This window comes from Mytilus galloprovincialis, chromosome 12, assembly GCF_965363235.1.
Source record: "Mytilus galloprovincialis chromosome 12, xbMytGall1.hap1.1, whole genome shotgun sequence".
Classification (NCBI taxonomy): Eukaryota; Metazoa; Mollusca; class Bivalvia; order Mytilida; family Mytilidae; genus Mytilus; species Mytilus galloprovincialis.
The window spans coordinates 14,619,278-14,638,116 of NC_134849.1; the positions used below are offsets into that span (position 1 = coordinate 14,619,278).

Consider the following 18,839-nt stretch of genomic DNA (forward strand, 5'->3'; position numbering starts at 1 on the left):
TAACGGCCAACCAACTCGTGATGGCATCCGTAAAACATTCGAAGGGATGATTTCAACTTCATCATTTGGAATTATTGGTTTAATAGAATTTAGATTTACAAGCTTTATATGCAATTAACATATAATTATTATACTTTTATTTTAACATTTTAACAAATAATGTGTGATTGCTGAATGTTATTTCTTCGATATTTTGAAGAAAAGTATTATCTTCTTTGCATGTAGTTGCAAACTTAACCTTATAACTGTTTGTTATACTTGGGAAACTGGTGAAATGTGTCCCATTAACACATTTTTATTGGATTTGAACTTTTAACTTTGTATGCGTTTTAATCAAAATCATAAAGAAATGCATGTCATACAGCCATGTAAACGAAGTTCGCAAAAAACAGATCAACAGAACAGTTTAGATTAGTGAACTTGAGTATGCATTTATTCATAGACGATGTACTTTTTGCAACATCAGTTTTACCATATAAATATCCAAAAGGTCATATTGTCAAACACATTCTAGATAAATGAATGCATGTGATAACGTTGTAGTTGAAAGTGAAACAGACTGTGTGTCGTATTTTTCAAAACCACATGTTGACTACAAGCTGATAACGTTTATATCATTTTGGTCTCTGGGAGAGTTGTTTCAGTGACAATGATACCACATCTCAATATTATTATATTCTATTCAAATCATGGCTATACCTCCGATACCTTTATTAGTGACATATATCATGTATATCATGCATATATAACAAAAGACTTTTTTTTACTTTGGAATACTGTATATTTCATGTCTGACTGTCAAGGATTGTCATAATCGGACGATATCTACAGCGATTTCATAACATTTCTTCGAAAAATCCATATAAAGCCCCATCATGATAAATTTATAGCGAGGACCAATAGTTGATCAAACAATTCTTTCTGAAACACATTTTCTGCAAAGATTTCCTTGAAATAGGACACTATCATGAATAATAGTACACATAACAAGCTATACTTTGTGTTTTAGGGAGTTAATTTCTCCTTTTGTTTTGTATTCTGTTATAATAGGAGAATGTGCCTAAAAGAGGGACGAAAGATACCAAAGGGACAGTCAAACTCAAAATCTAAAATAAACTGACAACGCCAAGGCTAAAAAAAAAAGACAAACAGACAAACAATAGTACACATGACACCTAAATAATACTTTAATGAATATATAGTAATAAGCAAATGATATTTTTTTAAAGCAGTAATAACAAATAATTTGGATTAAAAGAGAAGCTTTTAATGTCCCTCTCCGTGACGCTTCGTAAGTTTAAGTCTTACTTAATGAAACCTCCTTGGAGACAGTAAACTTTAATATGGATGGTTCATTCAGCTATAATAAATAACTTTTTATCATAAATGAGTGAAATTTACCCCAAATTTGTATGTATTGCCCTAAAAAATTAAAATTTGTCTGTGTTTTGTAATTTAATTTACAAAAACTTACCACATTCAACAATTTTGACTCTTTTAACCTGCCAATAATAATAATAAATAAGAGAATTAAAAAAATGATACTGTACATTTCTAAAAATAGACAAAGTAATACATATATCTTCATATTTAAATTTATGAACTCATAGTGAAATACATTCATGTGAATCCAATATTATTTTTTTTATTTGATCACACTGCAGCTATGGAAGTTAGTAGTCATATCATTAATACTATATAGAACTGGAATCAATAAGGGGAGATTAATAATAGTCTAACACGAAAATGTTAGGCTTGAAGTTGTTTTGTATTCTTCTCATGATCATGTTATATAGTATGCTGTCAATTACAAAGCATGGTGATTACCATTTAGACATTTCTACACCAGAGTATAAATGATTGTGGTCAGTTGCATGCAGATTAAGTATCCTACATTTTACAAAAAAATTCCTGTAAGGTGGTGGTATTATTGAAATATCCATGCTAAGGTATTTAAATTAAACCTAAGCCTGTGAAATTCATAAGAAGCGAACTCAACTTTAATGTGTAAGACGGAACAAAAAAATCCGGATCAATTTAAAAAACTCATTTCAATTATTAATGAGAAAACATTATCAACCATCTGAACGGGTAAATAAAGGAACATATTCCTGGCTTGGCACAGGCATTCCTGGACGAAAATGTTGGGCTAACCCTGTTCATTTCTAGCAAACCCACCCGCCTGTATGTAATCACTCCAAGAAGACAGAATCGGTTAGAGTGACCAGAACTAACAGATTTTATCAAATAAAGAGTATACTGTTTGAAAAAGGCATGTACTTGAAATATAGATAGATAGTCTGACCCAGTCATGAAAAGTTAATAGATTAACCCGCCTATTTCTATTGATCTTTACAATATTGGTATGCTTTACTTATCTTACCCTATGATTTACTGTCCATTTCCCCTGTTTATAACTATGGACACATACAAATATTGAAACATGTGACTTTTGTTAACAAGAAGACGTCAACAAATGCAAACAAAAAATTATACAGGTTAATTCTCAAACCCAAAACACTTGACAGAATGTGCAAAATTAAACTCTTCGATGTTTTACTCGTTTTCCATGGGTACACTACTAGTCATACGTCCAAAAGAAATTAAACTCTTCGATGTTTTACTCGTTTTCCATGGGTACACTACTAGTCATACGTCCAAAAGAAAATGTTTCAGTATAAAGTAAAAAATTACAAGAAAACTAAATTTTCTATAGCATGTTATCCTTTCCCTCTTATGTAATGTAGCAATCTATTCGAATATCGGTCTGTAGACGTTTTGTGTTAACTTTATTTGATACAGTGCTGTTGGAGTTAAGTATGACGTACATTATCATTGAGCTAGTATATATTTTTGTTTAGGGGGCAGATGAAGTACTCCTCCGGGTGTGGGATTTTTCTTGCTGCATTGAAGACCCACTGGTGACCTTCGGTTGGTGTCTGCTCTTTGGTCAGGTTGTTGTCTCTTTGATACAATTCCCATTTCTATTCTCAATTTTATGTATCGCGTGCAAATCTCAATTTATGTCTATACTGGCTGTATACGTATATAAAGAGAGAATTGAAAAGAAACAATTAAAAAGTTCTTATGATTGTGCGGTTGGGTCTATTTCGAATCAGTTCTTTTTCTTCTTTTTTAATATAAACACGACTCGATTCTAAGCATGGTCCTTTGAATAGAGAATGAGTTGAAACGATATCTTTGTATCCATTCTTAGTGACAAAGAGTTTTGAAATTCATTTCAATTTGACATTCTATAAATTAACAGCGATATTGCATTTAAAGCAACTAAAAAAAATGTTTATATTTATTTAAGGATTTTTTATGATCTCACTAATCGTTCAACACTTCTTGAACTTACAAACATCATACGTTTTAACAATGAAAACCTATATAGAACTCCGCCTCTCCTTAAAATACTTATAAAGTCACGTAAAAACATTTATGATTGAAGAGTGACAAACACCAACCAAGAAATCAACCAGGATATTTGAGATTTTCCGAGTTAACAGTACGTCAGTACATTTATTGTTGTCTCGTTTTCACAACAAATGTTCTCTTCCTGTGTTCATTACCAATCAAACTGAGGCCTTTTAGGTCAGCGAGGCGTTATCCAAACGAAATGCCCAGAAAGGTAAGTATTATTAAAAATATGATCATGTCTCCTAACTACGTTTGATTTTATTGAACTTTTGAGATTATTTATAAAGACAATTATTCATTACTTATTAGAATTTATTCAAAATATATTTCATCGATTCATACACACAGGAAAAGAATGAATTATGTGTTATGAAGTCTCTCCTATTGGGGAAGGCGTCAATCAAACGTAAAAAGCGTACAGTTTAAGAAAAAAAGTCATAACCATTTGAAATCCTGGTATATTTTACTTTTATCAATCGAAATTTGATGTACATCAATTTATGAGAAAAGAGCGAGAGGACATGTATTTATCAGAGAAGCGGAAACATTGTATCATCGGCAAATGAAGGAGGACGGAAATAGAAATTGAAACTTTTAAAACTTAAACTTTGAACTGTGTTATCATTTTACAACATTTAAACGGAAATATATGTTTCATCAATATATTAACACGTGCAAGGGTTATTTATAATTTAATTGAAATTGTGTATTTCTAATAAATCCACCAAAATAACATGACTGTCTGTAATTTGGCTTGAACATTGGAGATGGTATTCAGATATCCACAGATGGTCAGTGCTTTTAGAGAAAATGTCAAAACCAGTTACTTTAAAATAATTTTATAAGGATCAGTGGCGTAAAGCAATTACTCCACTTAAACCCCTTGAATGTGAAAATCTCGTTAATGAACATGAACTTATTTATTTTCATAGATATTCAGGTGTAATATTAATTCGTAAAGGGTTCCGTGGAGCCCTGGTTTTCGCTTGGGATTTCTTCCCGCAAAAGCGGAAAACAAAATAAAAGTTTTAACGTTATACCAATAGATACGTTATTTAAGTAACATACACTATAACAATATATCATTTTACCAGACCACGGTTTGCGGAAGTAGTCAAGACGACAATATTATGTTTTTCAGGGGTTGACAGGATACACGTGTTCGTTGTTAGTTTCAACTTCAATATTATTATGCAAGCAGATGTAATGAACAATGATTTCATACATTATTTATTTTTGGTTTACACTTTATATAGGGCTTTATTTATGATCTTATTCCAGAGTGCACAATTCTTATTCTACATATTTCACCTTTATCAAAATTAGGAAATCTGTTTGGTCGTCCCATTTTGTTGTAGGGATGTTTAGACTAAGTGTCGAGTTAATATGTATATTATTTTGTGTTGTCTGCGAGAAACAAATCATTTTTCTGATCTAGTAACTAAATTCAAACCCAATATAGATAATGTTAACATATTTATTTTATTGAACTGTGTAAATTAATCGGAATGCGAATGACAACATGCACCTACAAAATCTTTTGTGTGTTCCCGTTTCGGTAACACATGACATTTGCGCGGGAACTTCTTACATAAACATCGTTTTTGGATTATTGAAACATGTGAAATTTACTGTATCAGTTATTGATTTTTGGAGGTAATGTGATATTATTTATTATTCAATAGTACATAATTTTACGTCAGGTTTGTACACATTAAGTCTCTGGTCAGTGGCGGATCTAGGGGAGGGGTAGACCGAATTCTTCTGTCCCTATAATGCATATATTTCCTAATTTACATTTGCTTTTTATTGATTTTGCTATTTTCTATTTTTTTTTTTTTTTATTATTGTGCAATATAGAGACAGAAAAAAATATGGCTTTAGTAATTCAACTTTAGTATATAAATTTATAATGAGCTTTAATAAAAATACTATGTAAAATATAACACCAGATCACACCAGAATTTGTAATACATGTAGTCTTACATTTCAGACTACTATATAAAAAAAAAAGTATAACTGCCATTGAAACAAATCTCCATCAAAGACTTGAAGTAGTAAATAGATGCAGCTATAGGTCAACTTAAGGCAGACGCGGATCCAGAGGGGGGTTTGAACCCCTCCCCTTTTTTTGGGGGGGCTGATCAATGCATTTGAATGGGGACATCTAGTTGGAACCCCTCCCTTTTTAAAATGGCTGGATCCGTCCCTGCTTAAGTCCATAAAACACCTTTTTCTCTACCAATGTAGGAATACATGCCTTATTTTTATTAATCTTAAAAAACACTGATTTTTATGAATATTATTAACTCTAATGTTTTACCTTCATCATCAGTAAACAATCTTCTCTTTGGTCCAGCCTGGTCATTTATGTAGGTACTGATCCTGTTCTTATGGGCTATCAGTTCTTTGTCATAAGTCATACGTAACCTGTCAACTGCAGATCATACAGCATCTGTTGACAGGGTTAGTCCTAGATGGTTAAGTCTAACAAATGCCTATAATCATAAAAAAGAGTAGACATTATTTAAACATATTTGCATTTTATTATTTGTAATGGATTAGCCAAGAATGCCTGTGACAATAAGATAACAATAAAAAAGTAAATGTTAATAAAAATTTACTTACTTCAAAATCAACATAAAATAATGTGCTTCTCATTGCCATTTATACCACATCTTCTTATTTTAATTTATTCTAGGTTTTATATTGAAAAACATATGATATTACTATTTTCTATAAGATGTAAGAAATAAATTTCATAAAAATGAGTTTGACAAGTTATAACATTGGTAAAGCTGCACTTATTATGTGTCTGTGTGTCATAACAAAATCATATATACATCATGTACATGTATAACATACCTCTCTTGCGGTTCCAGACAGCCAAAGCTGAACACCAGTTATTTCTTGGAGAAACTTCATAGTTGTTGGTTTTTGGGCAAACACTATTTGGCCAATAACACATCCAAGGTTTGGTTTAAGTGAAATGTGCCTTTCCCCTATTCTCTTTGTTAGATCATCTTGTTTGGCTATGGCTGATGATAAAGAAGAATAGAGTACTGGGCACAGTAACTTTGTTTCCTCTAAAACCTTATCCCAGGAAAACTGCATGATGGAATCTATGCCATGTTTGGATGATGATCTCCATACCCATTTGGAACTTGGCCTAACAAGAGCAGAAACTTCTTGTCTTACTATGGTCTTCACTTGTGAGTAGAAGGCCTTTTTAGCTGCTGTTGATGTTTTTAACAGGAGGCTAAAAAGTCTGTTGTACCTACTACTCACCAAGTAAGAAGAAGCAAGTTTCTTGCTGCCTTTTAATGTCTGAAAGTAAAAAAAACAACTATGTTTCAACTTATCTGATGAACTAGTCCTACTTAAAAACAATCTCACATACTCAAGAAAACATTTTATCTACAGATTTTAATACCCAGTGAAAAGGGGGTCTTAACTGGTTTTTTTTGTTGCTTAATCTATAAATCTTATAAATTTGATATGACAGGACATTGTAGAAAGGTTTTAAATTGATTTGTTTAAGACAGCTTACACTGTTTAATGTATATTGTAATATTGTCATATCCAAAACAAAAAATTAAATATACTGAGTTGGTGCAAAGTAACATTTGTCTTGGTTGAAGATTTGTATTATTGGCTATCATACTATTTATCATGTGTATCTGCTTTTCAAAGATAAGTGACATATAGTGATTATAATTTCTGTTGTCTTTGATTGTGTGTATCGTCAACATTCAGGTCTCCAATATATTTGTATCTTCCCAACAAGTACATGGGGCACACTTTTTATACGACCGCAAAATTTGAAAAAATTTTCGTCGTATATTGCTATCACGTTGGCCTCGTCGTCGTCGTCGTCGTCGTCGTCGTCGTCGTCCGAATACTTTTAGTTTTCGCACTCTAACTTTAGTAAAAGTGAATGGAAATCTATGAAATTTTAACACAAGGTTTATGACCACAAAAGGAAGGTTGGTATTGATTTTGGGAGTTTTGGTCCCAACATTTTAGGAATTAGGGGCCAAAAAGGGCCCAAATAAGCATTTTCCTGGTTTTCGCACTATAACTTTAGTTTAAGTTAATAGAAATCTATGAAATTTTGACACAAGGTTTATGACCACAAAAGAACGGTTGGGATTGATTTTGGGAGTTTTGGTTTCAACAGTTTAGGAATTAGGGGCCAAAAAAGGGTTCAAATAAGCATTATTCTTGGTTTTCGCACAATAACTTTAGTTTAAGTAAATAGAAATCAATGAAATTTAAACACAATGTTAATGACTACAAAAGGAAGGTTGGTATTGATTTTGGGAGTTTAGGTCCCAACAGTTTAGGAATTAGGGGCCAAAAAGGGACCCAAAAAAGCATTTTTCTTGGTTTTCGCACCATAACGTTAGTATAAGTAAATAGAAATCTATGAAATTTAAACACAAGGTTTATGACCATAAAAGGAAGGTTGGTATTGATTTTGGGAGTTTTGGTCCCAACAGAATAAGGGGCCCAAAGGGTCCAAAATTAAACTTTGTTTGATTTCATCAAAATTGAATAATTGGGGTTCTTTGATATGCCGAATCTAACTGTCATGACTGTGTATTATTCTTAACTTTTGGTCCCGTTTTCAAATTGGTCTACATTAAGGTCCAAAGGGTCCAAATTTAAACTTAGTTTGATTTTGACAAAAAATGAATCAGTTAGGTTCTTTGATATGCTGAATCTAAAAATGTACTTAGATTCTTGATTATTGGCCCAGTTTTCAAGTTGGTCCAAATCGGGGTCCAAAATTAAACTTTGTTCGATTTCATCAAAAATTGAATAAATGGGGTTCTTTGATATACCAAATCTAACTGTGTATGTAGATTCTTCATTTTTGGTCCTGTTTTCAAATTGGTCTACACTAAAGTCCAAAGGGTCCAAAAATAAACTTAGTCTGATTTTAACAAAAATTGAAATCTTGGGGTTCTTTGATATGCTGAATCCAAAAAGGTACTTAGATTTTTTATTATGGGCCCAGTTTTCAAGTTGGTCCAAATCAGGATCTAAAATTATTATATTAAGTATTGTGCAATAGCAAGTCTTTTCAATTGCACAGTATTGCGCAATGGCAAGAAATATCTAATTGCACAATATTGTGAAATAGCAAATTTTTTTTAATTAGAGTTATCTTTCTTTGTCCAGAATAGTAAGCAAGAAATATCTAATTGCAAAATATTGTGCAATAGCAAGATTTTTTTTTAATTGGAGTTATCTTTCTTTGTCCAGAATCAACTTAAATCTTTGTTATATACAATATACAATGTATATTCACTTTTTACTACCAACTGATAAATTAAAATAATCTTTACCATTCAGTGATAACAAGCATTTTTTTTACATCTTAATATTTTATGATGTATTTAAATGAGTAGTTATTGTTGCAAACTCCATTAGAAATTTTAATTGAGATTAGTTTTGGAATAAGGGAAAGGGGGATGTGATTAAAAAAATTGGGTTCAATTTTTCTCATTTGAAATTTCATAAATAAAAAAGAAAATTTCTTCAAACATTTTTTTGAGAGGATTAATATTCAACAGCATAGTGAATTGCTCTAAAAGAAAACAAAAAAATTAAGTTCATTAGAACACATTCATTCTGTGTCAGAAACCTATGCTGTGTCAACTATTTAATCACAATCCAAATTTAGAGCTGAATCCAGCTTGAATGTTGTGTCCATACTTGCCCCAACCGTTCAGGGTTCAACCTCTGCGGTCGTATAAAGCTACGCCCTGCGGAGCATCTGGTTCTGTTTTTCTATTTAATAAAAATTAAAAAATAACCTCAAATAACATACCTTTTTCTGCTTTTGTGTGTTTAAAATCATCTTCCTGGGTGAAAATGCTATCATTTTCCTTGGTGTGTTCACTTTTATTCTCTTGGAACTAGTTGTTTCAGGTGACGAAAGAAATTCGATTTTGTGGCCAAGATAAGTCCCTGAGGTTTTTAATTTTAATTCACTGAGGGATTCTCCTTTCTTTTTTTTTGTTGCTCTGGTGTTTTGACAATAGCTGGGCACAGACCAAACACACCAGCATATTGTCAGAAAGTTTTTCTGGCGTACAACCAAAACAAGTAAGAACTTCACGAACAGTTTCATCGTTTCTACTCAACTTAGAATCTATTGAAACACGGTAACCGTTGTACCTTTTTCTTTTAATAGAATAGTTAAAACTATTCTCACAAATGTAGCACTTGACGTCTGACATGACTATTTATTTCGTTTTTATATAACATTAAAGTTTGCCGTGAATGGCGATGTACATCCGAATGGTTTAATGAAGAAATTAAAAACTCCATTCAATATAGGAATATGTATCATTCAAAAAAAGATTGGATAAACTTTAAAAGGTGGCGTAATAAAACAACGTCGTTAATATTTAATGCAAAAAAGGAATATTACCAAAACGCCATAACTAGTTCCAAAAATAGTAAAGAACTTTGGAATCATATTAAAGAGTTAAATCCAAAAGAGGATAATATTTTTCCACCTAAAATGCAGTATGAAAATCAAACGGTTTATAACAACCAAGATATTGTAAATACTCTTAATGTTCATTTTTCATCCGTAGCTGAAAAACTTATTTAAAATAATACTTCAGATATGGATTTTTCTATGCTACAAAATTTTACTAGTGAAAAATTAAAGAAAACTGAAAATTTTTCATTTAAAACTCATTTCCATTGGAGAGGTGTGTTCTCAACTAAAACATCTTAATATTAATAAATCCGCAGGTTTAGATGGAATAGATCCAAAATTTTTAAAGTTAAGTGCAGAAATAATATCCCCATCATTAACATTTTTAATAAACAAAAGTATAACTTCAAATCTTTTTCCGCAAAAATTAAAACTTGCAAGAGTAACTGCTATACATAAAGGAGGACCAAGAGATATTCCCTCAAATTATCGTCCAATTTCTATTTTGAATACCATATCTAAAATTTTCGAAAGACATGTACAATGTATGTACACAGTTATATGAATTCCTTAACAATAAAAAATTGTTACATATCGCCCAGTCAGGTTTCAGACAAGGTCATTCCTGCCAAACTGCGCTAAACTAATTGACAAATGGTTAAAATATTTAGATAATGGAGAAATAGTTGGTACAGTGTTTTTAGATTTCAGTAAGGCTTTTGACCTTATTAACCATGCCATACTTCTAGAAAAGTTAAAATTTTATCATATCGGAAAACATATAATAGATTGGATAAAATCATATTTGTCTGACAGACAACAAGAAGTCCAATACGCTAACATTAAATCTGATAAATCGTTTGTAAAGTATGGAGTGCCTCAAGGTTCTATTTTAGGTCCGCTGTTATTTTTAATATATATAAATGATTTACCACTTCATGTTAAACAATCCAATATGGATTTATATGCTGATGATTCAACATTGCATTTTCATGATAAAAACATTGAAAAAATAAACAGCATATTGCAAAATGATTTAAATGCTATACAATCTTGGTGTAACAATAACAGTATGAAAATCAATGCACAAAAAACTAAGTGTATGAAATTGGGTTCAAAACAAAAACTTAAACAACTATCAGAATTATGTATTACCGTCAACGAAACATGTATTGAGAATGTCCATTCTTTCAAATTACTTGGAATAGACATTGATGAAAATTTAAGCTGGGAAGATCATGTTGATCGTATATGTAAAATTATCTCATCTAAAGTATCACTTTTATATAAAATTAAAGTATATTTGCCAATACACACAAGGCAACTATTTTAGAATGCATATATTCTACCATATACAGACTATTGTAGTTCAGTTTGGGGAAATTTATTACAAAAAGATTCAGATAGAATCATAAAACTTCAAAAAAGAGTAGCAAGAATTATACTGGAATGCGATATTTCTATTCCATCTAATTTCATGTTTTCTTCTTTAAAAAGGCTATCTTTTACCAAAAGAATAAAATACCAACAATCAATTCTAATGTATAAAATTGTAAATGGGCTAACACCTGATTACTTAGCAATACTAAATATTGATGATGTGCAACGCCACAACTTACAATCTGTCTCTCATAATGATCTTTTTGTTCCAAGACCAAATACAAATTTTTATAAAAAATCTTTTCATTATTCTGCAACCAAAGTATGGAATAATTTACCACTCGAAATAAAGAAATGTCTTAATGTGGAATTATTCAAGAAACATAGTTATAATCATTTTCTTGAAAATTATATGCAAGTCAACTAATTTGTTTTCCTCTAACAAAACTATATCAAATATTGTCATTTATTACCCTTTGTATATTTCAATGATTGAATTGTGTATACTAGTAATATATATTGTAAATTAATGTATGAATGTATGAATGTTAACTGTATGCATGTATTTTGTTTGAGGGCCTCAATGAAAATAAGACTATTTCTAATTGAGTTACCCTCTTTAAATAAAGAATTTATTATTATTATTATTATTATTATTTCATAGTTACGTTTGTTTACATCTACCATTTTGAGATCATGGGGTTACACTAATGACTGGACCGAATGACAGGACCGAATGACAGGACCAAATAAAAATGCTAATAACTTTTTTATTTTTCAAAGGAATTATCTCAGATTTGAAATATAAAATGGTATGTCATATTTGAAACTAAAATGTTTTAAAAAAATATAGATTTATTTTCAAAAACTTTCAAAAACGTGACATGACCATCGCTGACTGACATGACCAACCTCGACAATGACCGGACCAAATGAAATTGCTAATTATTCTTTTTTTTTTCGCAGAATATTTCTCTGAAATTTTAAATTACCATTTCATACATAATTATAAGAAAAAGGTATAAAAAGCTTGCTGAAATGTGACCAGGTTAACGTTGTCAATAACAGGACAATCCTCGACAATTAATGACAGGACCAAATAAAAATGCTAATTATGCATAACATTTGTCAGAATATTCCTCTCAAATTTAAAATAATGACAATTTAGACCATTTTGCACATCATATTAGAAAAATATATAAAAAAAACGTATTGAAAGCTTGCTGTTGTGTGACCTTACCAACATCGGCTACTGATGATCTGGCCAATGAAAAAATCAAAATTTCTTTCTTATTTTAATGAAATTGTTCAGTTCTGATCCATAATTAGTAAGATTATATCTTATAAATACAGGAAAATATATTCTATGGTGGTTAAAAAACTTGACCTAGCTACTTAACGTATGTTGGCAGAGAGTCACAGGTCAAAAAGACACGAATTATCACTATATTTAAGAAAGAGATCTTGAAATATTTATATGTTATTACATATAATCATTTTATATAATATATCAGTTCATTAAACTATAGATAAATTCAGATTTATTGAATTATCATCATAATATTTCTTGACATAATGCAGCCCAATTTAAGCCACTTAAAGCTACCTTTTAAAGTAGTCCGTGAAAATGTTTGATTCAGTGTATTTTATGAAAATATTTAAAACTACCAAGAAATCATGCATGCAAGGGTCGGGCACACTTCAAGAAATGTTTATTTGTTTATTATTACTATCAAGATAGACCCTGCATATACTCAAACATACATGGAAATAATTATTTACTGTTCTGAAAATATTAATAAAACAACGACATGAACTATTATGTGATTTTAGTTACTGTCATCACAATCTTTATTGGGTTTATCAACTTATTTATGGCTTATGTCACACCTTTTGTTTGTTACCTTATAATTATTTTCAGACGTGTCAGATTATGACCGGTAATTAATATACAAAATATTTTGAATGAATGAATGAATGATCTTTATTCTCATCAAACCAAATACATAGTTACAGAGAAGATATTACAATGATATATATAACATATATAAGATATAGCATGTGTGAAATATCAATTAATATGATAAATATTTACACCAAAGATAAATAAATATATAGTTGTACCAACCAGGAGGATCATAGACTTTCGCAAAAATAGATTTGATAAAGCTACAAAGTTTCTCAGGCTGAGAAGTGCAATATTTCTACAACTCGGTTTAATACAATATTTCAATAAAAAAATCAAATAACGCGGTGGGCGTTCGCAGACCTAACGTTTTCCCCCAGTTAGCTTTTTCCCTTATTTTCTAAATTTTTTTAAATCATTTAATCTTAATGTGTGTTTTTTAATTATTATTATTAATTTCAACCAGGATTTCTATAGTAGGAACTATGGTCATTTCACGTTTTCGCAATACATTGATATATTTTAAATCTGACATAATTTTCTTTTTAAAATTAAAAAGTGAATAGCATTTTTATTTGGTCCTGTCCTTGTCGAGGTTTGTCTTGTCATTGTCAGCGTTGGTCAGGTCACATTACAGCAAGCTTTTAATATTTTTTTCTATGTTATTCCTATCTTTATGTATAAAATGGTTAAATCTGATTATATCTCAAATTTCAGAAAAAATATTTTTTAGAAGTAAAAAGTAATTAGCAATTTCATCTGGTCCTGTCATTGTCGAGGTTGGTCCTGTCAGTCTGCGATGGTCATGTCACGTTTAAACTTTCTATATTTTTTATAACATTCATTTTTCAAAATATGACATATTATTTTATATTTCAAATCTGAGATAATTCTTTTGAAAAATAAAAAAGTTATTGGCATTTTTATTTTGTCCTGTCATTGTCGATGTTGGTCATGTCATTATCAGAGTTGGTCATGTCACGTTTTCTAAAGTTTCTTACAATTTTTTTTAATTTTTTTTCTTAAATCTATGTATAAAATGATGAAATCTTATTATATTTCAAATTTCAGAGAAATATTTTGAGAAATAAAAGAGAAATTAGCAATTTCATCTGGTCCGGTCATTGTCGAGATTGGTCCTGGCAGTCAGCGATGGTCATGTCATGTTTTCGAAAGTTTTTGAAAATAAATTTATATTTTTTATAACATTTTAGTTTCAAAATATGACATACCATTTTATATTTCAAATCTGAGATAATTCCTTTGAAAAATAAAAAAGTTATTAGCATTTTTATTTGGTCCTGTCATTCTCGATGTTGGTCCTGTCATTATCAGAGTTGGTCATGTCACGTTTTCTAACGTATCTTACAAATTTTTTAATTTTTTTTCCTTAAATCTATTTATCAAATGATGAAATCTTATAATATTTCAAATTTGAGTTCAATCCTTTGAGAAATGAAAAAGTTATTAGCATTTTTCATTTGGTCCTGTCATTCGGTCCTGTCATTCGGTCCAGTCATTAGTGTAACCCGAGATCATGTGATAATTTTACTGAGAAGATCTGAGTAACCGGAAATAAGCGTTGATTGGTCGAGATATTTCAAGATGTCTAACTTGCCAAAATTGAAAGTAGAAAGTATTGAATGTTGAAAAAAGTGGATTATCCAGACCCAGAAAGGTCTTTGATCATAGTAAGGCACACGAAAATGTAGAAAAACCGTTTATCTATTAGTTTATTCATGTACGGATGTCTGAAAAATGCAGAAAAAGCGACAATATGAGCGCAAACAAATTGTCCGCGATCTCCTGTTTTGTATGGGCACTGCTTTCTGTCTCTATATTGCACAATAAAAAAAAAAAAGCAAATGTAAATTAGGAAATATATGCATTATAGGGACAGAAGAATTCGGTCTACATTATTGGATACATTGTCGGAAGTTACATACAGCTTGTTCACCGTTGCATTCCAAAAGAAGTGAATGAGAAAATATGTAGAATTTGTCGTACAATTGAATGAATATTTCAACATAGTGTCAGTGATCATTATCAAACTCTTTTTATATAAAATGAAATGTCAAGCCAGATTGAATATCTACCCAAAATCAATCAGTCAGTATTAGTTTATTGTAACATGCCAGGTCAATACCCTTCTGCTGAAGATCTTGTCATTACAGAAAATGGAGTACAAAAACTTCTAAAAAAAATGAATCCAAATAAAGCTTCAGGACCAGACAACCTAAAACCTAGAATACTTAAAGAACTTGCAACCGAGATAGCCCCAATTCTAACTATCATCTTTACAACATCACTTAATACTGGGGAAGTACCATCTGACTGGAAGAACGCCAACGTAAGCCCAGTCTTCAAGAAAGGAGAGAGATACAAGGCAGAGAATTATCGACCAATATCTCTGACATGCATCTGCTGTAAACTCATGGAACACATAATAACTAGCCATATTATGAATCATGCAGATCTCCATAACATTCTATATCCATTACAACATGGATTTCGTAGCAAAAGATCATGCGAAACCCAGTTAATTGAATTTGTGGATGACATCACCAACAACATGAGCACAGGAAAGCAAACAGATGTTCTCATCATGGACTTTTCGAAAGCCTTTGATAAGGTCGGTCACAGTCTCCTAATGCATAAACTGGAACACTATGGTATCCGAGGAAATGTAAATAGGTGGATCGCTAGCTTCCTGTCTAATCGAACGCAAGCAGTAGTTGTTGATGGAGAAAGTTCATCTCATATTGATGTAGAGTCAGGAGTACCCCAAGGCTCAGTACTGGGGCCGTCACTATTCCTCTTCTACATTAACGACATGCCAGATGGAATTAAATCTACAGTCCGACTATTTGCAGACGACACAATAGCTTACCTTACAATATCATCGGACAAAGATTCACATAATTTACAACTAGATCTGGACAAACTTGGAATATGGGAATCAAAATGGAAAATGTCATTCCACCCTGACAAATGCAATGTTCTCACCATCAGCAGGAAAAACAAGACAATTACAACCTCATACAGTCTACATGGTCAAATTCTTGAGTCAGTCAGCAGTGCAAAATATCTAGGCTGCATATTTACATCCGAACTCAGATGGAATGACCATGTAAATAGCATATGCAACAAGGCAAATCGAACAATTGGTTTCCTTAAAAGAAATTTAAATATAGGATCAACTACAGTGAAGGAGAACGCCTATAAAACATTGGTACGTCCAATCGTAGAATATGCCAGTCCAGTATGGGATCCATACCTTAAGACAGAGACTGACAGACTTGAGATGGTACAAAGAAGAGGAGCTCGCTATGTATCTAACAAGCATCATAACCACTCCAGCGTTAACTTGATGCTACAACATCTGAAATGGACATCCCTAGAACAAAGAAGGAAAGAAGCGAGACTCACAATGCTATACAAAATAGAAAACAACAAAGTGGCCATGTCAAAGGAAGGTCGTCTAATACCACCGAAAAGAATGACACGAAAAATGCATGATAAATCCTTCCAAGTACCATCAGCATCCTGTGATTACCGGAAACAATCATTCTTCCCAAGAACCATTCGGGATTGAAACGCTCTTCCTCCTGGGGTCGTATCAGCACCGTCAGTCGAGGCCTTTAAAGCCTCGATGACAAAGCTGAATTAAATATCTAAAATTTTGGGGGGAGGGGGTGGTCGAATATGCGCACCAAACCATGGCAGAATAATCAGTCCGTTGATTGTGGCCATTACCTGGCAGAAGCAGAAGTATTGTCTGCATTTTTCATGCGTCCCAAACAACAATCTCATTATAATAGAACGTTCTTATGACAACGAAAAGCTATGGAAAGCCCGATTAACAAATTTGGAAATCTGTAAATAATTACAGAAACACAATGTCTGATACACCTTTACATTGCTGAAAAATACTGTGCTGGTTGAACTAAATTGAATTGTATGCTCATGATAACAATTATTATATTAAAACATTCATCACAGTAAACATAAATCATATAAAGGATGAATATTGAAAAATGCAGATAATGAAAAAAAAACATTTTTGCTTGCAAAAAAATACAATTCAAAGCCGATTCATACTTTTACAAAATATTAATTCTTATTAGCCATGGACATTCTTTAAATTTTTGATATTTTTTTTTAATTTATTGCCTATTTTTACAAACTTGTCAACATTAAGGTACACAGTATCTAAAATGAAACTTAGTTTGATTTCAATAAAAAGTGAATAGTTGTGGTATGAGATAAGTTGAATATAAGCAGATTACAAGTTTGAGCTTTCTGAAAAGCTGTGTACTGTTTCGCTCTAAGATAATTTTAGGTAATATGTGTGCATGTGGTTGTTGATTTAATATTGGAAATGAGGTATTTTTAGAAATTGATTTACTTGAAGAGTGTGCATTATACACCCATGCTTTCAAAATTGTGTTCTCTTTACTTGTTGAAGTAAAATCATTAAGAAATAGACACGACTATGGAGGTTGTGCCTCTCTGGAGGTGTACCTAGATTGCCTGAAGTAATAAAATGCAGATAATACATTTTTGTAAACATTATACAGGAATAATGTTTAGTAAAACAAATCGTGCAAATAAACAAAGCAAATTAACACGTATTGATTATTGATATTTTGATATTTCAGTGTGCAATATATGCATAATAAAACGAATACGAATTAATAAAAGTTGTTTGAAACTAAAAAACACGTGATTTCATTTTGTCATGCTTTAAAAAAGAAGTAAATCACAAAAATACTGAACTTAAAAGAAAATCATTTCGGAAAGTCCATAATCACATGGCAAAATCAAATAACAAAACGCATCAAAAACGAATGGACAAGAACTGTCATATTCCTGACTTGGTACAGGCATTTTCAAATGTAGAAAATGGTGGATTAAACCTGGTTCTATAGCGCTAACCCTCTCACTTTAATGACAGTCTCATCAATTTCCGATGTATTTACATTGATGCGTTAAATAAACAGACACAATAAATAAAATAGTCAAAATCTGGGTACATCAGTCATCATCGTATAACAATTTTAAAAGGAAGAATTTAACAGAACACAAAAACATCTACTATCTACGAACACATTCTTTGATTTGAGTGTCTGATGTCAGAAATTTTATACGTCACATAAATTTGTCGTTCAATGTGCATACAAACAATTTTGAAATTTACATAGGAATGTTAGCATACAGGGTTAAAAAATCAAAAGTATGTAAGAATAAATTTCAGAAATAGACCGAGATTTAAACTAGTCCAAATGTTATATATAGAATTTATAAGAATCCAAAATAGGTAATTCCAATACGCGATTGAATGATTTTGACGTTTGTGGTTCAACGTATATTGTAATTCATAATAGAAATATAACATAATGATATATAATAGAACAATATCATACTGACGTAAAAAAAAGTACAGAGTCACGTTATAAGAACAACAGAAATACAAAAAGTCGCATATACAAAACAAACCACCAAAAAATGAAAATGAAAAATAAAATATTGTCTTGATTTTTGCTATATAGTTTCCACCATGAAAAAATAAAGTAGAATACCGCTGTTAGAAATTCAAAAATCGATAGAGAAAAAACCAATCCGGGTTACAAACGAAAACTGAGGGAAACGCATCAAATATAAGAGAAC

At 31.2% G+C, this 18,839-nt stretch overlaps 1 protein-coding gene and 1 long non-coding RNA gene across 2 annotated transcripts in view; one reads left to right on the forward strand and one right to left on the reverse strand.

Annotated features, from left to right (window-relative positions):
- The first annotated feature begins 3,556 nt into the window (after positions 1 to 3,556).
- The window catches only part of LOC143055372 (uncharacterized), a 68,810-nt gene continuing 53,527 nt past the window's right edge, over positions 3,557 to 18,839 (forward strand). The window contains exon 1 of the mRNA XM_076228508.1: positions 3,557 to 3,634. The gene's annotated coding sequence lies outside the window, so the exon portion shown is untranslated. The remainder of the gene's footprint in view (positions 3,635 to 18,839) is intronic.
- LOC143054192 (uncharacterized) lies at positions 5,751 to 9,595 on the reverse strand. The gene is made up of 3 exons (XR_012971591.1): positions 9,263 to 9,595; positions 6,289 to 6,750; positions 5,751 to 5,921 (listed from the first exon to the last, which is right to left on the reverse strand). It is a non-coding gene; the product is annotated as an uncharacterized LOC143054192 (long non-coding RNA).